This window comes from Hyla sarda, unplaced genomic scaffold, assembly GCF_029499605.1.
Source record: "Hyla sarda isolate aHylSar1 unplaced genomic scaffold, aHylSar1.hap1 scaffold_1008, whole genome shotgun sequence".
In the NCBI taxonomy this organism is placed as follows: Eukaryota; Metazoa; Chordata; class Amphibia; order Anura; family Hylidae; genus Hyla; species Hyla sarda.
This window is the reverse complement of record NW_026607627.1, coordinates 20,956-40,205: the sequence shown is the minus strand read 5'-3', so window position 1 is coordinate 40,205 and position 19,250 is coordinate 20,956. Positions and strand designations below refer to the sequence as shown.

The window sequence follows — 19,250 nt, the reverse complement described above, 5'->3', positions numbered from 1 at the left end:
TGGCAAATCCGGGTTATGGATTGCATTTAAAAAGGCCCCGTGGGAGTGCAATGGGCCCCTGTCTTGCTGCTTAGCAATAATGGTATGGGTTTAGGTTCTGCTGTGTGTACTGGTGGTTGACTGCCCCCCAGCCCAGAGTGTGCATGGAAAATTGTCTGGCAGCCTCCCTGACAGCAAGCAGTGATAGTGCCCATGAAGGGGACCTTGTTGGGCCCGCCCCTTTCACGGTTATCGCTTCTCGGCCTTTTGGCTAAGATCAAGTGTAGTATCTGTTCTTATCAGTTTAATATCTGATACGTCCCCTATCTGGGGACCATATATTAAATGGATTTTTGAGAACGGGGGCCGATTTCGAAGCTTGCTTCCGTCGCCCTATGCATTGACCCGATATGGCAGTATCTTCGGGTACAGTGCACCACCCCCTTACAGGGTTAAAAAGAAAGATTCCTACTTTCATTGCTACCTGCTTGCTGGCTAGCCAGCTAGCCAGCCCTGTGGGCCTTGCTGCTGCTGCTGCTGCAGCCAAAAAACAAAAGGTGGTGCTGCTGCTGCTTCTGCTTCTGCTTGTGTCTGGCCGCTGTTGGAGCGTCCAGGCACAGGACTTCTGCTGCTGCTGACTAAATGGCCTCCTTAATTGGATCATTTGAGTAGCCAGCACACCTGTGCAGGTAGGGCATGACATGATAGGCAGCTGCCTTGATAGCGGGTGGGTGCTGAATGTTCCTAATTGACAAAATAAGATTAATGCTTATGAAGAAATATAAAATCTCATCCCTTCCCCAATATCGCGCCACACCCCTACCCCTTAATTCCCTGGTTGAACTTGATGGACATATGTCTTTTTTCGACCGTACTAACTATGTAACTATGTAACATAACATGGGGGGGGGGGGTCTCCTGGCTGTTCACACAGGTGTGTCATTGCTGTACATTGACCATGCATTGCTTCTGTGGTATTGCAAAGGCAAAGACAAATGCTTCCAGCCATCCATTGCACTAATGGATTGGTCATCAGCTGGCTGTCTATGTCCCGCATCAATATAGACCAAAGTACAGAGGGTTAGGCTATGCTATTGTGCACCTACCTGATGCATCAGAAGGTGCGAGGCCCTTGCTAAATTCTGTGCACAGACTTTGAGATCTATGCTTTAGACTGTATCTAAACCTGCTCCAACATGGACTGACATTCTGGCCTACTTTCAGCCGATGCGACTTGTCTGTCGCTGAACAGTCGCTTTTTATGTATTCAGCACCTATGTATAATGTTGTAAAAATGCTCTAGAAGCTAAAGTCGCAGAAATGTCACACATATTTGGCCTGCAACTTTCTGTGCGACAAATTCAGACAGGAAAAATCAGTATAAATCCTTAGAAAATTATCCCCCAGTGTCTCCATCTGCTGGCGGTATTGAATAAGCATTGCTGCACTGATGGGGTATGCATTAGACGAAAAAAAAGAAGAAAAAGAAGAATAATACGCCCAGAAAAGAGGCGAAAAGGAGAAAAACGTAAAAAAACGTGAAAAAAAAGTAAGAGGAAGAGAAGGGAAAAAAAGGTGGAAATGGGTTTAAAAGTGATTTCGGCGGAGAAATATATATATATATATATATATATATATATATATATATATATACGCGCACACACACACATATATATAAACGTATTCTCCGTTGAGATATTGCAGCCGCTGCTGTGTCCAGGCCCAGGAGCCTTAGCACTGTGCTGTGATGTCACTCAATACCACTGACATCACTAGGTGTAAACAACATCTCTCCTTTGCTGTGTATGTGACTATGGAGCTGTTTGGTGATGTCGTCTATTATGGCCTTCATAGAAGCAACAGGAGATTGTTGCATCCATCTAGAACCCTCAGAACTACAGTGCTATGATGTCACTCACTTCCACAGGCCTTGCAGAGTGTAAACAACAACAACCCAGCTTTGTTGTGTATGTAACCATAGGGATTTGTGATGTCACCTAGAACCTTCACAGCAGCGACAGCTTTATGAGGAGCATCAGCACTGCTCTGCCTGAGCAGAACCATCACCGCCATAGGTTGTCAAATAACCCGGGTTTAACCCACACAGGTAAGTCCAATGGGGTGCAGGCATGTCCTCTATGCTTACAGCTTCCCGTGGGTGTTGGTTTGATACCGTTTGGGGACAGCCAAGGAGGCATCTGCAGGCAACAAAGGTAGGTGTGTGCTTGTGTGTGTGTTTCCTATGCAGATCCTAAGCCCAGTGTCACATGCAAGTAGGAGGAGTAAGAAGGGTTCCTGGCAAATCCGGGTTATGGATTGCATTTAAAAAGGCCCCGTGGGAGTGCAATGGGCCCCTGTCTTGCTGCTTAGCAATAATGGTATGGGTTTAGGTTCTGCTGTGTGTACTGGTGGTTGACTGCCCCCCAGCCCAGAGTGTGCATGGAAAATTGTCTGGCAGCCTCCCTGACAGCAAGCAGTGATAGTGCCCATGAAGGGGACCTTGTTGGGCCCGCCCCTTTCACGGTTATCGCTTCTCGGCCTTTTGGCTAAGATCAAGTGTAGTATCTGTTCTTATCAGTTTAATATCTGATACGTCCCCTATCTGGGGACCATATATTAAATGGATTTTTGAGAACGGGGGCCGATTTCGAAGCTTGCTTCCGTCGCCCTATGCATTGACCCGATATGGCAGTATCTTCGGGTACAGTGCACCACCCCCTTACAGGGTTAAAAAGAAAGATTCCTACTTTCATTGCTACCTGCTTGCTGGCTAGCCAGCTAGCCAGCCCTGTGGGCCTTGCTGCTGCTGCTGCTGCAGCCAAAAAACAAAAGGTGGTGCTGCTGCTGCTTCTGCTTCTGCTTGTGTCTGGCCGCTGTTGGAGCGTCCAGGCACAGGACTTCTGCTGCTGCTGACTAAATGGCCTCCTTAATTGGATCATTTGAGTAGCCAGCACACCTGTGCAGGTAGGGCATGACATGATAGGCAGCTGCCTTGATAGCGGGTGGGTGCTGAATGTTCCTAATTGACAAAATAAGATTAATGCTTATGAAGAAATATAAAATCTCATCCCTTCCCCAATATCGCGCCACACCCCTACCCCTTAATTCCCTGGTTGAACTTGATGGACATATGTCTTTTTTCGACCGTACTAACTATGTAACTATGTAACATAACATGGGGGGGGGGGGTCTCCTGGCTGTTCACACAGGTGTGTCATTGCTGTACATTGACCATGCATTGCTTCTGTGGTATTGCAAAGGCAAAGACAAATGCTTCCAGCCATCCATTGCACTAATGGATTGGTCATCAGCTGGCTGTCTATGTCCCGCATCAATATAGACCAAAGTACAGAGGGTTAGGCTATGCTATTGTGCACCTACCTGATGCATCAGAAGGTGCGAGGCCCTTGCTAAATTCTGTGCACAGACTTTGAGATCTATGCTTTAGACTGTATCTAAACCTGCTCCAACATGGACTGACATTCTGGCCTACTTTCAGCCGATGCGACTTGTCTGTCGCTGAACAGTCGCTTTTTATGTATTCAGCACCTATGTATAATGTTGTAAAAATGCTCTAGAAGCTAAAGTCGCAGAAATGTCACACATATTTGGCCTGCAACTTTCTGTGCGACAAATTCAGACAGGAAAAATCAGTATAAATCCTTAGAAAATTATCCCCCAGTGTCTCCATCTGCTGGCGGTATTGAATAAGCATTGCTGCACTGATGGGGTATGCATTAGACGAAAAAAAAGAAGAAAAAGAAGAATAATACGCCCAGAAAAGAGGCGAAAAGGAGAAAAACGTAAAAAAACGTGAAAAAAAAGTAAGAGGAAGAGAAGGGAAAAAAAGGTGGAAATGGGTTTAAAAGTGATTTCGGCGGAGAAATATATATATATATATATATATATATATATATATATATATATACGCGCACACACACACATATATATAAACGTATTCTCCGTTGAGATATTGCAGCCGCTGCTGTGTCCAGGCCCAGGAGCCTTAGCACTGTGCTGTGATGTCACTCAATACCACTGACATCACTAGGTGTAAACAACATCTCTCCTTTGCTGTGTATGTGACTATGGAGCTGTTTGGTGATGTCGTCTATTATGGCCTTCATAGAAGCAACAGGAGATTGTTGCATCCATCTAGAACCCTCAGAACTACAGTGCTATGATGTCACTCACTTCCACAGGCCTTGCAGAGTGTAAACAACAACAACCCAGCTTTGTTGTGTATGTAACCATAGGGATTTGTGATGTCACCTAGAACCTTCACAGCAGCGACAGCTTTATGAGGAGCATCAGCACTGCTCTGCCTGAGCAGAACCATCACCGCCATAGGTTGTCAAATAACCCGGGTTTAACCCACACAGGTAAGTCCAATGGGGTGCAGGCATGTCCTCTATGCTTACAGCTTCCCGTGGGTGTTGGTTTGATACCGTTTGGGGACAGCCAAGGAGGCATCTGCAGGCAACAAAGGTAGGTGTGTGCTTGTGTGTGTGTTTCCTATGCAGATCCTAAGCCCAGTGTCACATGCAAGTAGGAGGAGTAAGAAGGGTTCCTGGCAAATCCGGGTTATGGATTGCATTTAAAAAGGCCCCGTGGGAGTGCAATGGGCCCCTGTCTTGCTGCTTAGCAATAATGGTATGGGTTTAGGTTCTGCTGTGTGTACTGGTGGTTGACTGCCCCCCAGCCCAGAGTGTGCATGGAAAATTGTCTGGCAGCCTCCCTGACAGCAAGCAGTGATAGTGCCCATGAAGGGGACCTTGTTGGGCCCGCCCCTTTCACGGTTATCGCTTCTCGGCCTTTTGGCTAAGATCAAGTTTAGTATCTGTTCTTATCAGTTTAATATCTGATACGTCCCCTATCTGGGGACCATATATTAAATGGATTTTTGAGAACGGGGGCCGATTTCGAAGCTTGCTTCCGTCGCCCTATGCATTGACCCGATATGGCAGTATCTTCGGGTACAGTGCACCACCCCCTTACAGGGTTAAAAAGAAAGATTCCTACTTTCATTGCTACCTGCTTGCTGGCTAGCCAGCTAGCCAGCCCTGTGGGCCTTGCTGCTGCTGCTGCTGCAGCCAAAAAACAAAAGGTAGTGCTGCTGCTGCTTCTGCTTCTGCTTGTGTCTGGCCGCTGTTGGAGCGTCCAGGCACAGGACTTCTGCTGCTGCTGACTAAATGGCCTCCTTAATTGGATCATTTGAGTAGCCAGCACACCTGTGCAGGTAGGGCATGACATGATAGGCAGCTGCCTTGATAGCGGGTGGGTGCTGAATGTTCCTAATTGACAAAATAAGATTAATGCTTATGAAGAAATATAAAATCTCATCCCTTCCCCAATATCGCGCCACACCCCTACCCCTTAATTCCCTGGTTGAACTTGATGGACATATGTCTTTTTTCGACCGTACTAACTATGTAACTATGTAACATAACATGGGGGGGGGGGGGTCTCCTGGCTGTTCACACAGGTGTGTCATTGCTGTACATTGACCATGCATTGCTTCTGTGGTATTGCAAAGGCAAAGACAAATGCTTCCAGCCATCCATTGCACTAATGGATTGGTCATCAGCTGGCTGTCTATGTCCCGCATCAATATAGACCAAAGTACAGAGGGTTAGGCTATGCTATTGTGCACCTACCTGATGCATCAGAAGGTGCGAGGCCCTTGCTAAATTCTGTGCACAGACTTTGAGATCTATGCTTTAGACTGTATCTAAACCTGCTCCAACATGGACTGACATTCTGGCCTACTTTCAGCCGATGCGACTTGTCTGTCGCTGAACAGTCGCTTTTTATGTATTCAGCACCTATGTATAATGTTGTAAAAATGCTCTAGAAGCTAAAGTCGCAGAAATGTCACACATATTTGGCCTGCAACTTTCTGTGCGACAAATTCAGACAGGAAAAATCAGTATAAATCCTTAGAAAATTATCCCCCAGTGTCTCCATCTGCTGGCGGTATTGAATAAGCATTGCTGCACTGATGGGGTATGCATTAGACGAAAAAAAAGAAGAAAAAGAAGAATAATACGCCCAGAAAAGAGGCGAAAAGGAGAAAAACGTAAAAAAACGTGAAAAAAAAGTAAGAGGAAGAGAAGGGAAAAAAAGGTGGAAATGGGTTTAAAAGTGATTTCGGCGGAGAAATATATATATATATATATATATATATATATATATATATATATATACGCGCACACACACACATATATATAAACGTATTCTCCGTTGAGATATTGCAGCCGCTGCTGTGTCCAGGCCCAGGAGCCTTAGCACTGTGCTGTGATGTCACTCAATACCACTGACATCACTAGGTGTAAACAACATCTCTCCTTTGCTGTGTATGTGACTATGGAGCTGTTTGGTGATGTCGTCTATTATGGCCTTCATAGAAGCAACAGGAGATTGTTGCATCCATCTAGAACCCTCAGAACTACAGTGCTATGATGTCACTCACTTCCACAGGCCTTGCAGAGTGTAAACAACAACAACCCAGCTTTGTTGTGTATGTAACCATAGGGATTTGTGATGTCACCTAGAACCTTCACAGCAGCGACAGCTTTATGAGGAGCATCAGCACTGCTCTGCCTGAGCAGAACCATCACCGCCATAGGTTGTCAAATAACCCGGGTTTAACCCACACAGGTAAGTCCAATGGGGTGCAGGCATGTCCTCTATGCTTACAGCTTCCCGTGGGTGTTGGTTTGATACCGTTTGGGGACAGCCAAGGAGGCATCTGCAGGCAACAAAGGTAGGTGTGTGCTTGTGTGTGTGTTTCCTATGCAGATCCTAAGCCCAGTGTCACATGCAAGTAGGAGGAGTAAGAAGGGTTCCTGGCAAATCCGGGTTATGGATTGCATTTAAAAAGGCCCCGTGGGAGTGCAATGGGCCCCTGTCTTGCTGCTTAGCAATAATGGTATGGGTTTAGGTTCTGCTGTGTGTACTGGTGGTTGACTGCCCCCCAGCCCAGAGTGTGCATGGAAAATTGTCTGGCAGCCTCCCTGACAGCAAGCAGTGATAGTGCCCATGAAGGGGACCTTGTTGGGCCCGCCCCTTTCACGGTTATCGCTTCTCGGCCTTTTGGCTAAGATCAAGTGTAGTATCTGTTCTTATCAGTTTAATATCTGATACGTCCCCTATCTGGGGACCATATATTAAATGGATTTTTGAGAACGGGGGCCGATTTCGAAGCTTGCTTCCGTCGCCCTATGCATTGACCCGATATGGCAGTATCTTCGGGTACAGTGCACCACCCCCTTACAGGGTTAAAAAGAAAGATTCCTACTTTCATTGCTACCTGCTTGCTGGCTAGCCAGCTAGCCAGCCCTGTGGGCCTTGCTGCTGCTGCTGCTGCAGCCAAAAAACAAAAGGTAGTGCTGCTGCTGCTTCTGCTTCTGCTTGTGTCTGGCCGCTGTTGGAGCGTCCAGGCACAGGACTTCTGCTGCTGCTGACTAAATGGCCTCCTTAATTGGATCATTTGAGTAGCCAGCACACCTGTGCAGGTAGGGCATGACATGATAGGCAGCTGCCTTGATAGCGGGTGGGTGCTGAATGTTCCTAATTGACAAAATAAGATTAATGCTTATGAAGAAATATAAAATCTCATCCCTTCCCCAATATCGCGCCACACCCCTACCCCTTAATTCCCTGGTTGAACTTGATGGACATATGTCTTTTTTCGACCGTACTAACTATGTAACTATGTAACATAACATGGGGGGGGGGGTCTCCTGGCTGTTCACACAGGTGTGTCATTGCTGTACATTGACCATGCATTGCTTCTGTGGTATTGCAAAGGCAAAGACAAATGCTTCCAGCCATCCATTGCACTAATGGATTGGTCATCAGCTGGCTGTCTATGTCCCGCATCAATATAGACCAAAGTACAGAGGGTTAGGCTATGCTATTGTGCACCTACCTGATGCATCAGAAGGTGCGAGGCCCTTGCTAAATTCTGTGCACAGACTTTGAGATCTATGCTTTAGACTGTATCTAAACCTGCTCCAACATGGACTGACATTCTGGCCTACTTTCAGCCGATGCGACTTGTCTGTCGCTGAACAGTCGCTTTTTATGTATTCAGCACCTATGTATAATGTTGTAAAAATGCTCTAGAAGCTAAAGTCGCAGAAATGTCACACATATTTGGCCTGCAACTTTCTGTGCGACAAATTCAGACAGGAAAAATCAGTATAAATCCTTAGAAAATTATCCCCCAGTGTCTCCATCTGCTGGCGGTATTGAATAAGCATTGCTGCACTGATGGGGTATGCATTAGACGAAAAAAAAGAAGAAAAAGAAGAATAATACGCCCAGAAAAGAGGCGAAAAGGAGAAAAACGTAAAAAAACGTGAAAAAAAAGTAAGAGGAAGAGAAGGGAAAAAAAGGTGGAAATGGGTTTAAAAGTGATTTCGGCGGAGAATATATATATATATATATATATATATATATATATATATATATATATACGCGCACACACACACATATATATAAACGTATTCTCCGTTGAGATATTGCAGCCGCTGCTGTGTCCAGGCCCAGGAGCCTTAGCACTGTGCTGTGATGTCACTCAATACCACTGACATCACTAGGTGTAAACAACATCTCTCCTTTGCTGTGTATGTGACTATGGAGCTGTTTGGTGATGTCGTCTATTATGGCCTTCATAGAAGCAACAGGAGATTGTTGCATCCATCTAGAACCCTCAGAACTACAGTGCTATGATGTCACTCACTTCCACAGGCCTTGCAGAGTGTAAACAACAACAACCCAGCTTTGTTGTGTATGTAACCATAGGGATTTGTGATGTCACCTAGAACCTTCACAGCAGCGACAGCTTTATGAGGAGCATCAGCACTGCTCTGCCTGAGCAGAACCATCACCGCCATAGGTTGTCAAATAACCCGGGTTTAACCCACACAGGTAAGTCCAATGGGGTGCAGGCATGTCCTCTATGCTTACAGCTTCCCGTGGGTGTTGGTTTGATACCGTTTGGGGACAGCCAAGGAGGCATCTGCAGGCAACAAAGGTAGGTGTGTGCTTGTGTGTGTGTTTCCTATGCAGATCCTAAGCCCAGTGTCACATGCAAGTAGGAGGAGTAAGAAGGGTTCCTGGCAAATCCGGGTTATGGATTGCATTTAAAAAGGCCCCGTGGGAGTGCAATGGGCCCCTGTCTTGCTGCTTAGCAATAATGGTATGGGTTTAGGTTCTGCTGTGTGTACTGGTGGTTGACTGCCCCCCAGCCCAGAGTGTGCATGGAAAATTGTCTGGCAGCCTCCCTGACAGCAAGCAGTGATAGTGCCCATGAAGGGGACCTTGTTGGGCCCGCCCCTTTCACGGTTATCGCTTCTCGGCCTTTTGGCTAAGATCAAGTGTAGTATCTGTTCTTATCAGTTTAATATCTGATACGTCCCCTATCTGGGGACCATATATTAAATGGATTTTTGAGAACGGGGGCCGATTTCGAAGCTTGCTTCCGTCGCCCTATGCATTGACCCGATATGGCAGTATCTTCGGGTACAGTGCACCACCCCCTTACAGGGTTAAAAAGAAAGATTCCTACTTTCATTGCTACCTGCTTGCTGGCTAGCCAGCTAGCCAGCCCTGTGGGCCTTGCTGCTGCTGCTGCTGCAGCCAAAAAACAAAAGGTGGTGCTGCTGCTGCTTCTGCTTCTGCTTGTGTCTGGCCGCTGTTGGAGCGTCCAGGCACAGGACTTCTGCTGCTGCTGACTAAATGGCCTCCTTAATTGGATCATTTGAGTAGCCAGCACACCTGTGCAGGTAGGGCATGACATGATAGGCAGCTGCCTTGATAGCGGGTGGGTGCTGAATGTTCCTAATTGACAAAATAAGATTAATGCTTATGAAGAAATATAAAATCTCATCCCTTCCCCAATATCGCGCCACACCCCTACCCCTTAATTCCCTGGTTGAACTTGATGGACATATGTCTTTTTTCGACCGTACTAACTATGTAACTATGTAACATAACATGGGGGGGGGGGGGTCTCCTGGCTGTTCACACAGGTGTGTCATTGCTGTACATTAACCATGCATTGCTTCTGTGGTATTGCAAAGGCAAAGACAAATGCTTCCAGCCATCCATTGCACTAATGGATTGGTCATCAGCTGGCTGTCTATGTCCCGCATCAATATAGACCAAAGTACAGAGGGTTAGGCTATGCTATTGTGCACCTACCTGATGCATCAGAAGGTGCGAGGCCCTTGCTAAATTCTGTGCACAGACTTTGAGATCTATGCTTTAGACTGTATCTAAACCTGCTCCAACATGGACTGACATTCTGGCCTACTTTCAGCCGATGCGACTTGTCTGTCGCTGAACAGTCGCTTTTTATGTATTCAGCACCTATGTATAATGTTGTAAAAATGCTCTAGAAGCTAAAGTCGCAGAAATGTCACACATATTTGGCCTGCAACTTTCTGTGCGACAAATTCAGACAGGAAAAATCAGTATAAATCCTTAGAAAATTATCCCCCAGTGTCTCCATCTGCTGGCGGTATTGAATAAGCATTGCTGCACTGATGGGGTATGCATTAGACGAAAAAAAAGAAGAAAAAGAAGAATAATACGCCCAGAAAAGAGGCGAAAAGGAGAAAAACGTAAAAAAACGTGAAAAAAAAGTAAGAGGAAGAGAAGGGAAAAAAAGGTGGAAATGGGTTTAAAAGTGATTTCGGCGGAGAAATATATATATATATATATATATATATATATATATACGCGCACACACACACATATATATAAACGTATTCTCCGTTGAGATATTGCAGCCGCTGCTGTGTCCAGGCCCAGGAGCCTTAGCACTGTGCTGTGATGTCACTCAATACCACTGACATCACTAGGTGTAAACAACATCTCTCCTTTGCTGTGTATGTGACTATGGAGCTGTTTGGTGATGTCGTCTATTATGGCCTTCATAGAAGCAACAGGAGATTGTTGCATCCATCTAGAACCCTCAGAACTACAGTGCTATGATGTCACTCACTTCCACAGGCCTTGCAGAGTGTAAACAACAACAACCCAGCTTTGTTGTGTATGTAACCATAGGGATTTGTGATGTCACCTAGAACCTTCACAGCAGCGACAGCTTTATGAGGAGCATCAGCACTGCTCTGCCTGAGCAGAACCATCACCGCCATAGGTTGTCAAATAACCCGGGTTTAACCCACACAGGTAAGTCCAATGGGGTGCAGGCATGTCCTCTATGCTTACAGCTTCCCGTGGGTGTTGGTTTGATACCGTTTGGGGACAGCCAAGGAGGCATCTGCAGGCAACAAAGGTAGGTGTGTGCTTGTGTGTGTGTTTCCTATGCAGATCCTAAGCCCAGTGTCACATGCAAGTAGGAGGAGTAAGAAGGGTTCCTGGCAAATCCGGGTTATGGATTGCATTTAAAAAGGCCCCGTGGGAGTGCAATGGGCCCCTGTCTTGCTGCTTAGCAATAATGGTATGGGTTTAGGTTCTGCTGTGTGTACTGGTGGTTGACTGCCCCCCAGCCCAGAGTGTGCATGGAAAATTGTCTGGCAGCCTCCCTGACAGCAAGCAGTGATAGTGCCCATGAAGGGGACCTTGTTGGGCCCGCCCCTTTCACGGTTATCGCTTCTCGGCCTTTTGGCTAAGATCAAGTGTAGTATCTGTTCTTATCAGTTTAATATCTGATACGTCCCCTATCTGGGGACCATATATTAAATGGATTTTTGAGAACGGGGGCCGATTTCGAAGCTTGCTTCCGTCGCCCTATGCATTGACCCGATATGGCAGTATCTTCGGGTACAGTGCACCACCCCCTTACAGGGTTAAAAAGAAAGATTCCTACTTTCATTGCTACCTGCTTGCTGGCTAGCCAGCTAGCCAGCCCTGTGGGCCTTGCTGCTGCTGCTGCTGCAGCCAAAAAACAAAAGGTGGTGCTGCTGCTGCTTCTGCTTGTGTCTGGCCGCTGTTGGAGCGTCCAGGCACAGGACTTCTGCTGCTGCTGACTAAATGGCCTCCTTAATTGGATCATTTGAGTAGCCAGCACACCTGTGCAGGTAGGGCATGACATGATAGGCAGCTGCCTTGATAGCGGGTGGGTGCTGAATGTTCCTAATTGACAAAATAAGATTAATGCTTATGAAGAAATATAAAATCTCATCCCTTCCCCAATATCGCGCCACACCCCTACCCCTTAATTCCCTGGTTGAACTTGATGGACATATGTCTTTTTTCGACCGTACTAACTATGTAACTATGTAACATAACATGGGGGGGGGGGGGTCTCCTGGCTGTTCACACAGGTGTGTCATTGCTGTGCATTGACCATGCATTGCTTCTGTGGTATTGCAAAGGCAAAGACAAATGCTTCCAGCCATCCATTGCACTAATGGATTGGTCATCAGCTGGCTGTCTATGTCCCGCATCAATATAGACCAAAGTACAGAGGGTTAGGCTATGCTATTGTGCACCTACCTGATGCATCAGAAGGTGCGAGGCCCTTGCTAAATTCTGTGCACAGACTTTGAGATCTATGCTTTAGACTGTATCTAAACCTGCTCCAACATGGACTGACATTCTGGCCTACTTTCAGCCGATGCGACTTGTCTGTCGCTGAACAGTCGCTTTTTATGTATTCAGCACCTATGTATAATGTTGTAAAAATGCTCTAGAAGCTAAAGTCGCAGAAATGTCACACATATTTGGCCTGCAACTTTCTGTGCGACAAATTCAGACAGGAAAAATCAGTATAAATCCTTAGAAAATTATCCCCCAGTGTCTCCATCTGCTGGCGGTATTGAATAAGCATTGCTGCACTGATGGGGTATGCATTAGACGAAAAAAAAGAAGAAAAAGAAGAATAATACGCCCAGAAAAGAGGCGAAAAGGAGAAAAACGTAAAAAAACGTGAAAAAAAAGTAAGAGGAAGAGAAGGGAAAAAAAGGTGGAAATGGGTTTAAAAGTGATTTCGGCGGAGAAATATATATATATATATATATATATATATATATATATATACGCGCACACACACACATATATATAAACGTATTCTCCGTTGAGATATTGCAGCCGCTGCTGTGTCCAGGCCCAGGAGCCTTAGCACTGTGCTGTGATGTCACTCAATACCACTGACATCACTAGGTGTAAACAACATCTCTCCTTTGCTGTGTATGTGACTATGGAGCTGTTTGGTGATGTCGTCTATTATGGCCTTCATAGAAGCAACAGGAGATTGTTGCATCCATCTAGAACCCTCAGAACTACAGTGCTATGATGTCACTCACTTCCACAGGCCTTGCAGAGTGTAAACAACAACAACCCAGCTTTGTTGTGTATGTAACCATAGGGATTTGTGATGTCACCTAGAACCTTCACAGCAGCGACAGCTTTATGAGGAGCATCAGCACTGCTCTGCCTGAGCAGAACCATCACCGCCATAGGTTGTCAAATAACCCGGGTTTAACCCACACAGGTAAGTCCAATGGGGTGCAGGCATGTCCTCTATGCTTACAGCTTCCCGTGGGTGTTGGTTTGATACCGTTTGGGGACAGCCAAGGAGGCATCTGCAGGCAACAAAGGTAGGTGTGTGCTTGTGTGTGTGTTTCCTATGCAGATCCTAAGCCCAGTGTCACATGCAAGTAGGAGGAGTAAGAAGGGTTCCTGGCAAATCCGGGTTATGGATTGCATTTAAAAAGGCCCCGTGGGAGTGCAATGGGCCCCTGTCTTGCTGCTTAGCAATAATGGTATGGGTTTAGGTTCTGCTGTGTGTACTGGTGGTTGACTGCCCCCCAGCCCAGAGTGTGCATGGAAAATTGTCTGGCAGCCTCCCTGACAGCAAGCAGTGATAGTGCCCATGAAGGGGACCTTGTTGGGCCCGCCCCTTTCACGGTTATCGCTTCTCGGCCTTTTGGCTAAGATCAAGTGTAGTATCTGTTCTTATCAGTTTAATATCTGATACGTCCCCTATCTGGGGACCATATATTAAATGGATTTTTGAGAACGGGGGCCGATTTCGAAGCTTGCTTCCGTCGCCCTATGCATTGACCCGATATGGCAGTATCTTCGGGTACAGTGCACCACCCCCTTACAGGGTTAAAAAGAAAGATTCCTACTTTCATTGCTACCTGCTTGCTGGCTAGCCAGCTAGCCAGCCCTGTGGGCCTTGCTGCTGCTGCTGCTGCAGCCAAAAAACAAAAGGTGGTGCTGCTGCTGCTTCTGCTTCTGCTTGTGTCTGGCCGCTGTTGGAGCGTCCAGGCACAGGACTTCTGCTGCTGCTGACTAAATGGCCTCCTTAATTGGATCATTTGAGTAGCCAGCACACCTGTGCAGGTAGGGCATGACATGATAGGCAGCTGCCTTGATAGCGGGTGGGTGCTGAATGTTCCTAATTGACAAAATAAGATTAATGCTTATGAAGAAATATAAAATCTCATCCCTTCCCCAATATCGCGCCACACCCCTACCCCTTAATTCCCTGGTTGAACTTGATGGACATATGTCTTTTTTCGACCGTACTAACTATGTAACTATGTAACATAACATGGGGGGGGGGGGTCTCCTGGCTGTTCACACAGGTGTGTCATTGCTGTACATTGACCATGCATTGCTTCTGTGGTATTGCAAAGGCAAAGACAAATGCTTCCAGCCATCCATTGCACTAATGGATTGGTCATCAGCTGGCTGTCTATGTCCCGCATCAATATAGACCAAAGTACAGAGGGTTAGGCTATGCTATAGTGCACCTACCTGATGCATCAGAAGGTGCGAGGCCCTTGCTAAATTCTGTGCACAGACTTTGAGATCTATGCTTTAGACTGTATCTAAACCTGCTCCAACATGGACTGACATTCTGGCCTACTTTCAGCCGATGCGACTTGTCTGTCGCTGAACAGTCGCTTTTTATGTATTCAGCACCTATGTATAATGTTGTAAAAATGCTCTAGAAGCTAAAGTCGCAGAAATGTCACACATATTTGGCCTGCAACTTTCTGTGCGACAAATTCAGACAGGAAAAATCAGTATAAATCCTTAGAAAATTATCCCCCAGTGTCTCCATCTGCTGGCGGTATTGAATAAGCATTGCTGCACTGATGGGGTATGCATTAGACGAAAAAAAAGAAGAAAAAGAAGAATAATACGCCCAGAAAAGAGGCGAAAAGGAGAAAAACGTAAAAAAACGTGAAAAAAAAGTAAGAGGAAGAGAAGGGAAAAAAAGGTGGAAATGGGTTTAAAAGTGATTTCGGCGGAGAAATATATATATATATATATATATATATATATATATATATATATATACGCGCACACACACACATATATATAAACGTATTCTCCGTTGAGATATTGCAGCCGCTGCTGTGTCCAGGCCCAGGAGCCTTAGCACTGTGCTGTGATGTCACTCAATACCACTGACATCACTAGGTGTAAACAACATCTCTCCTTTGCTGTGTATGTGACTATGGAGCTGTTTGGTGATGTCGTCTATTATGGCCTTCATAGAAGCAACAGGAGATTGTTGCATCCATCTAGAACCCTCAGAACTACAGTGCTATGATGTCACTCACTTCCACAGGCCTTGCAGAGTGTAAACAACAACAACCCAGCTTTGTTGTGTATGTAACCATAGGGATTTGTGATGTCACCTAGAACCTTCACAGCAGCGACAGCTTTATGAGGAGCATCAGCACTGCTCTGCCTGAGCAGAACCATCACCGCCATAGGTTGTCAAATAACCCGGGTTTAACCCACACAGGTAAGTCCAATGGGGTGCAGGCATGTCCTCTATGCTTACAGCTTCCCGTGGGTGTTGGTTTGATACCGTTTGGGGACAGCCAAGGAGGCATCTGCAGGCAACAAAGGTAGGTGTGTGCTTGTGTGTGTGTTTCCTATGCAGATCCTAAGCCCAGTGTCACATGCAAGTAGGAGGAGTAAGAAGGGTTCCTGGCAAATCCGGGTTATGGATTGCATTTAAAAAGGCCCCGTGGGAGTGCAATGGGCCCCTGTCTTGCTGCTTAGCAATAATGGTATGGGTTTAGGTTCTGCTGTGTGTACTGGTGGTTGACTGCCCCCCAGCCCAGAGTGTGCATGGAAAATTGTCTGGCAGCCTCCCTGACAGCAAGCAGTGATAGTGCCCATGAAGGGGACCTTGTTGGGCCCGCCCCTTTCACGGTTATCGCTTCTCGGCCTTTTGGCTAAGATCAAGTGTAGTATCTGTTCTTATCAGTTTAATATCTGATACGTCCCCTATCTGGGGACCATATATTAAATGGATTTTTGAGAAGGGGGCCGATTTCGAAGCTTGCTTCCGTCGCCCTATGCATTGACCCGATATGGCAGTATCTTCGGGTACAGTGCACCACCCCCTTACAGGGTTAAAAAGAAAGATTCCTACTTTCATTGCTACCTGCTTGCTGGCTAGCCAGCTAGCCAGCCCTGTGGGCCTTGCTGCTGCTGCTGCTGCAGCCAAAAAACAAAAGGTGGTGCTGCTGCTGCTTCTGCTTCTGCTTGTGTCTGGCCGCTGTTGGAGCGTCCAGGCACAGGACTTCTGCTGCTGCTGACTAAATGGCCTCCTTAATTGGATCATTTGAGTAGCCAGCACACCTGTGCAGGTAGGGCATGACATGATAGGCAGCTGCCTTGATAGCGGGTGGGTGCTGAATGTTCCTAATTGACAAAATAAGATTAATGCTTATGAAGAAATATAAAATCTCATCCCTTCCCCAATATCGCGCCACACCCCTACCCCTTAATTCCCTGGTTGAACTTGATGGACATATGTCTTTTTTCGACCGTACTAACTATGTAACTATGTAACATAACATGGGGGGGGGGGGGTCTCCTGGCTGTTCACACAGGTGTGTCATTGCTGTACATTGACCATGCATTGCTTCTGTGGTATTGCAAAGGCAAAGACAAATGCTTCCAGCCATCCATTGCACTAATGGATTGGTCATCAGCTGGCTGTCTATGTCCCGCATCAATATAGACCAAAGTACAGAGGGTTAGGCTATGCTATTGTGCACCTACCTGATGCATCAGAAGGTGCGAGGCCCTTGCTAAATTCTGTGCACAGACTTTGAGATCTATGCTTTAGACTGTATCTAAACCTGCTCCAACATGGACTGACATTCTGGCCTACTTTCAGCCGATGCGACTTGTCTGTCGCTGAACAGTCGCTTTTTATGTATTCAGCACCTATGTATAATGTTGTAAAAATGCTCTAGAAGCTAAAGTCGCAGAAATGTCACACATATTTGGCCTGCAACTTTCTGTGCGACAAATTCAGACAGGAAAAATCAGTATAAATCCTTAGAAAATTATCCCCCAGTGTCTCCATCTGCTGGCGGTATTGAATAAGCATTGCTGCACTGATGGGGTATGCATTAGACGAAAAAAAAGAAGAAAAAGAAGAATAATACGCCCAGAAAAGAGGCGAAAAGGAGAAAAACGTAAAAAAACGTGAAAAAAAAGTAAGAGGAAGAGAAGGGAAAAAAAGGTGGAAATGGGTTTAAAAGTGATTTCGGCGGAGAATATATATATATATATATATATATATATATATATATATATATACGCGCACACACACACATATATATAAACGTATTCTCCGTTGAGATATTGCAGCCGCTGCTGTGTCCAGGCCCAGGAGCCTTAGCACTGTGCTGTGATGTCACTCAATACCACTGACATCACTAGGTGTAAACAACATCTCTCCTTTGCTGTGTATGTGACTATGGAGCTGTTTGGTGATGTCGTCTATTATGGCCTTCATAGAAGCAACAGGAGATTGTTGCATCCATCTAGAACCCTCAGAACTACAGTGCTATGATGTCACTCACTTCCACAGGCCTTGCAGAGTGTAAACAACAACAACCCAGCTTTGTTGTGTATGTAACCATAGGGATTTGTGATGTCACCTAGAACCTTCACAGCAGCGACAGCTTTATGAGGAGCATCAGCACTGCTCTGCCTGAGCAGAACCATCACCGCCATAGGTTGTCAAATAACCCGGGTTTAACCCACACAGGTAAGTCCAATGGGGTGCAGGCATGTCCTCTATGCTTACAGCTTCCCGTGGGTGTTGGTTTGATACCGTTTGGGGACAGCCAAGGAGGCATCTGCAGGCAACAAAGGTAGGTGTGTGCTTGTGTGTGTGTTTCCTATGCAGATCCTAAGCCCAGTGTCACATGCAAGTAGGAGGAGTAAGAAGGGTTCCTGGCAAATCCGGGTTATGGATTGCATTTAAAAAGGCCCCGTGGGAGTGCAATGGGCCCCTGTCTTGCTGCTTAGCAATAATGGTATGGGTTTAGGTTCTGCTGTGTGTACTGGTGGTTGACTGCCCCCCAGCCCAGAGTGTGCATGGAAAATTGTCTGGCAGCCTCCCTGACAGCAAGCAGTGATAGTGCCCATGAAGGGGACCTTGTTGGGCCCGCCCCTTTCACGGTTATCGCTTCTCGGCCTTTTGGCTAAGATCAAGTGTAGTATCTGTTCTTATCAGTTTAATATCTGATACGTCCCCTATCTGGGGACCATATATTAAATGGATTTTTGAGAACGGGGGCCGATTTCGAAGCTTGCTTCCGTCGCCCTATGCATTGACCCGATATGGCAGTATCTTCGGGTACAGTGCACCACCCCCTTACAGGGTTAAAAAGAAAGATTCCTACTTTCATTGCTACCTGCTTGCTGGCTAGCCAGCTAGCCAGCCCTGTGGGCCTTGCTGCTGCTGCTGCTGCAGCCAAAAAACAAAAGGTGGTGCTGCTGCTGCTTCTGCTTCTGCTTGTGTCTGGCCGCTGTTGGAGCGTCCAGGCACAGGACTTCTGCTGCTGCTGACTAAATGGCCTCCTTAATTGGATCATTTGAGTAGCCAGCACACCTGTGCAGGTAGGGCATGACATGATAGGCAGCTGCCTTGATAGCGGGTGGGTGCTGAATGTTCCTAATTGACAAAATAAGATTAATGCTTATGAAGAAATATAAAATCTCATCCCTTCCCCAATATCGCGCCACACCCCTACCCCTTAATTCCCTGGTTGAACTTGATGGACATATGTCTTTTTTCGACCGTACTAACTATGTAACTATGTAACATAACATGGGGGGGGGGGGGTCTCCTGGCTGTTCACACAGGTGTGTCATTGCTGTACATTGACCATGCATTGCTTCTGTGGTATTGCAAAGGCAAAGACAAATGCTTCCAGCCATCCATTGCACTAATGGATTGGTCATCAGCTGGCTGTCTATGTCCCGCATCAATATAGACCAAAGTACAGAGG

General features: G+C 46.3%; 9 non-coding genes across 9 annotated transcripts; all 9 read left to right on the top strand.

Moving 5' to 3' along the window:
• The first annotated feature begins 230 nt into the window (after window positions 1-230).
• LOC130298604 (U2 spliceosomal RNA) lies at window positions 231-421 on the top strand. The gene has a single exon (XR_008849932.1). It is a non-coding gene; the product is annotated as a U2 spliceosomal RNA (small nuclear RNA).
• A 2,084-nt stretch (window positions 422-2,505) lies between these two features.
• LOC130298602 (U2 spliceosomal RNA) lies at window positions 2,506-2,696 on the top strand. The gene has a single exon (XR_008849930.1). It is a non-coding gene; the product is annotated as a U2 spliceosomal RNA (small nuclear RNA).
• A 2,084-nt stretch (window positions 2,697-4,780) lies between these two features.
• On the top strand, window positions 4,781-4,971 carry LOC130298589 (U2 spliceosomal RNA). Its single transcript, XR_008849919.1, has one exon. It is a non-coding gene; the product is annotated as a U2 spliceosomal RNA (small nuclear RNA).
• A 2,087-nt stretch (window positions 4,972-7,058) lies between these two features.
• Window positions 7,059-7,249, top strand: LOC130298601 (U2 spliceosomal RNA). The gene has a single exon (XR_008849929.1). It is a non-coding gene; the product is annotated as a U2 spliceosomal RNA (small nuclear RNA).
• Window positions 7,250-9,335: 2,086 nt separating this feature from the next.
• On the top strand, window positions 9,336-9,526 carry LOC130298600 (U2 spliceosomal RNA). The gene has a single exon (XR_008849928.1). It is a non-coding gene; the product is annotated as a U2 spliceosomal RNA (small nuclear RNA).
• A 2,077-nt stretch (window positions 9,527-11,603) lies between these two features.
• On the top strand, window positions 11,604-11,794 carry LOC130298599 (U2 spliceosomal RNA). The gene has a single exon (XR_008849927.1). It is a non-coding gene; the product is annotated as a U2 spliceosomal RNA (small nuclear RNA).
• Window positions 11,795-13,869: 2,075 nt separating this feature from the next.
• LOC130298597 (U2 spliceosomal RNA) lies at window positions 13,870-14,060 on the top strand. The gene has a single exon (XR_008849926.1). It is a non-coding gene; the product is annotated as a U2 spliceosomal RNA (small nuclear RNA).
• Window positions 14,061-16,146: 2,086 nt separating this feature from the next.
• On the top strand, window positions 16,147-16,336 carry LOC130298587 (U2 spliceosomal RNA). The gene has a single exon (XR_008849917.1). It is a non-coding gene; the product is annotated as a U2 spliceosomal RNA (small nuclear RNA).
• A 2,084-nt stretch (window positions 16,337-18,420) lies between these two features.
• LOC130298596 (U2 spliceosomal RNA) lies at window positions 18,421-18,611 on the top strand. The gene has a single exon (XR_008849925.1). It is a non-coding gene; the product is annotated as a U2 spliceosomal RNA (small nuclear RNA).
• The last annotated feature ends 639 nt before the right edge of the window (window positions 18,612-19,250 follow it).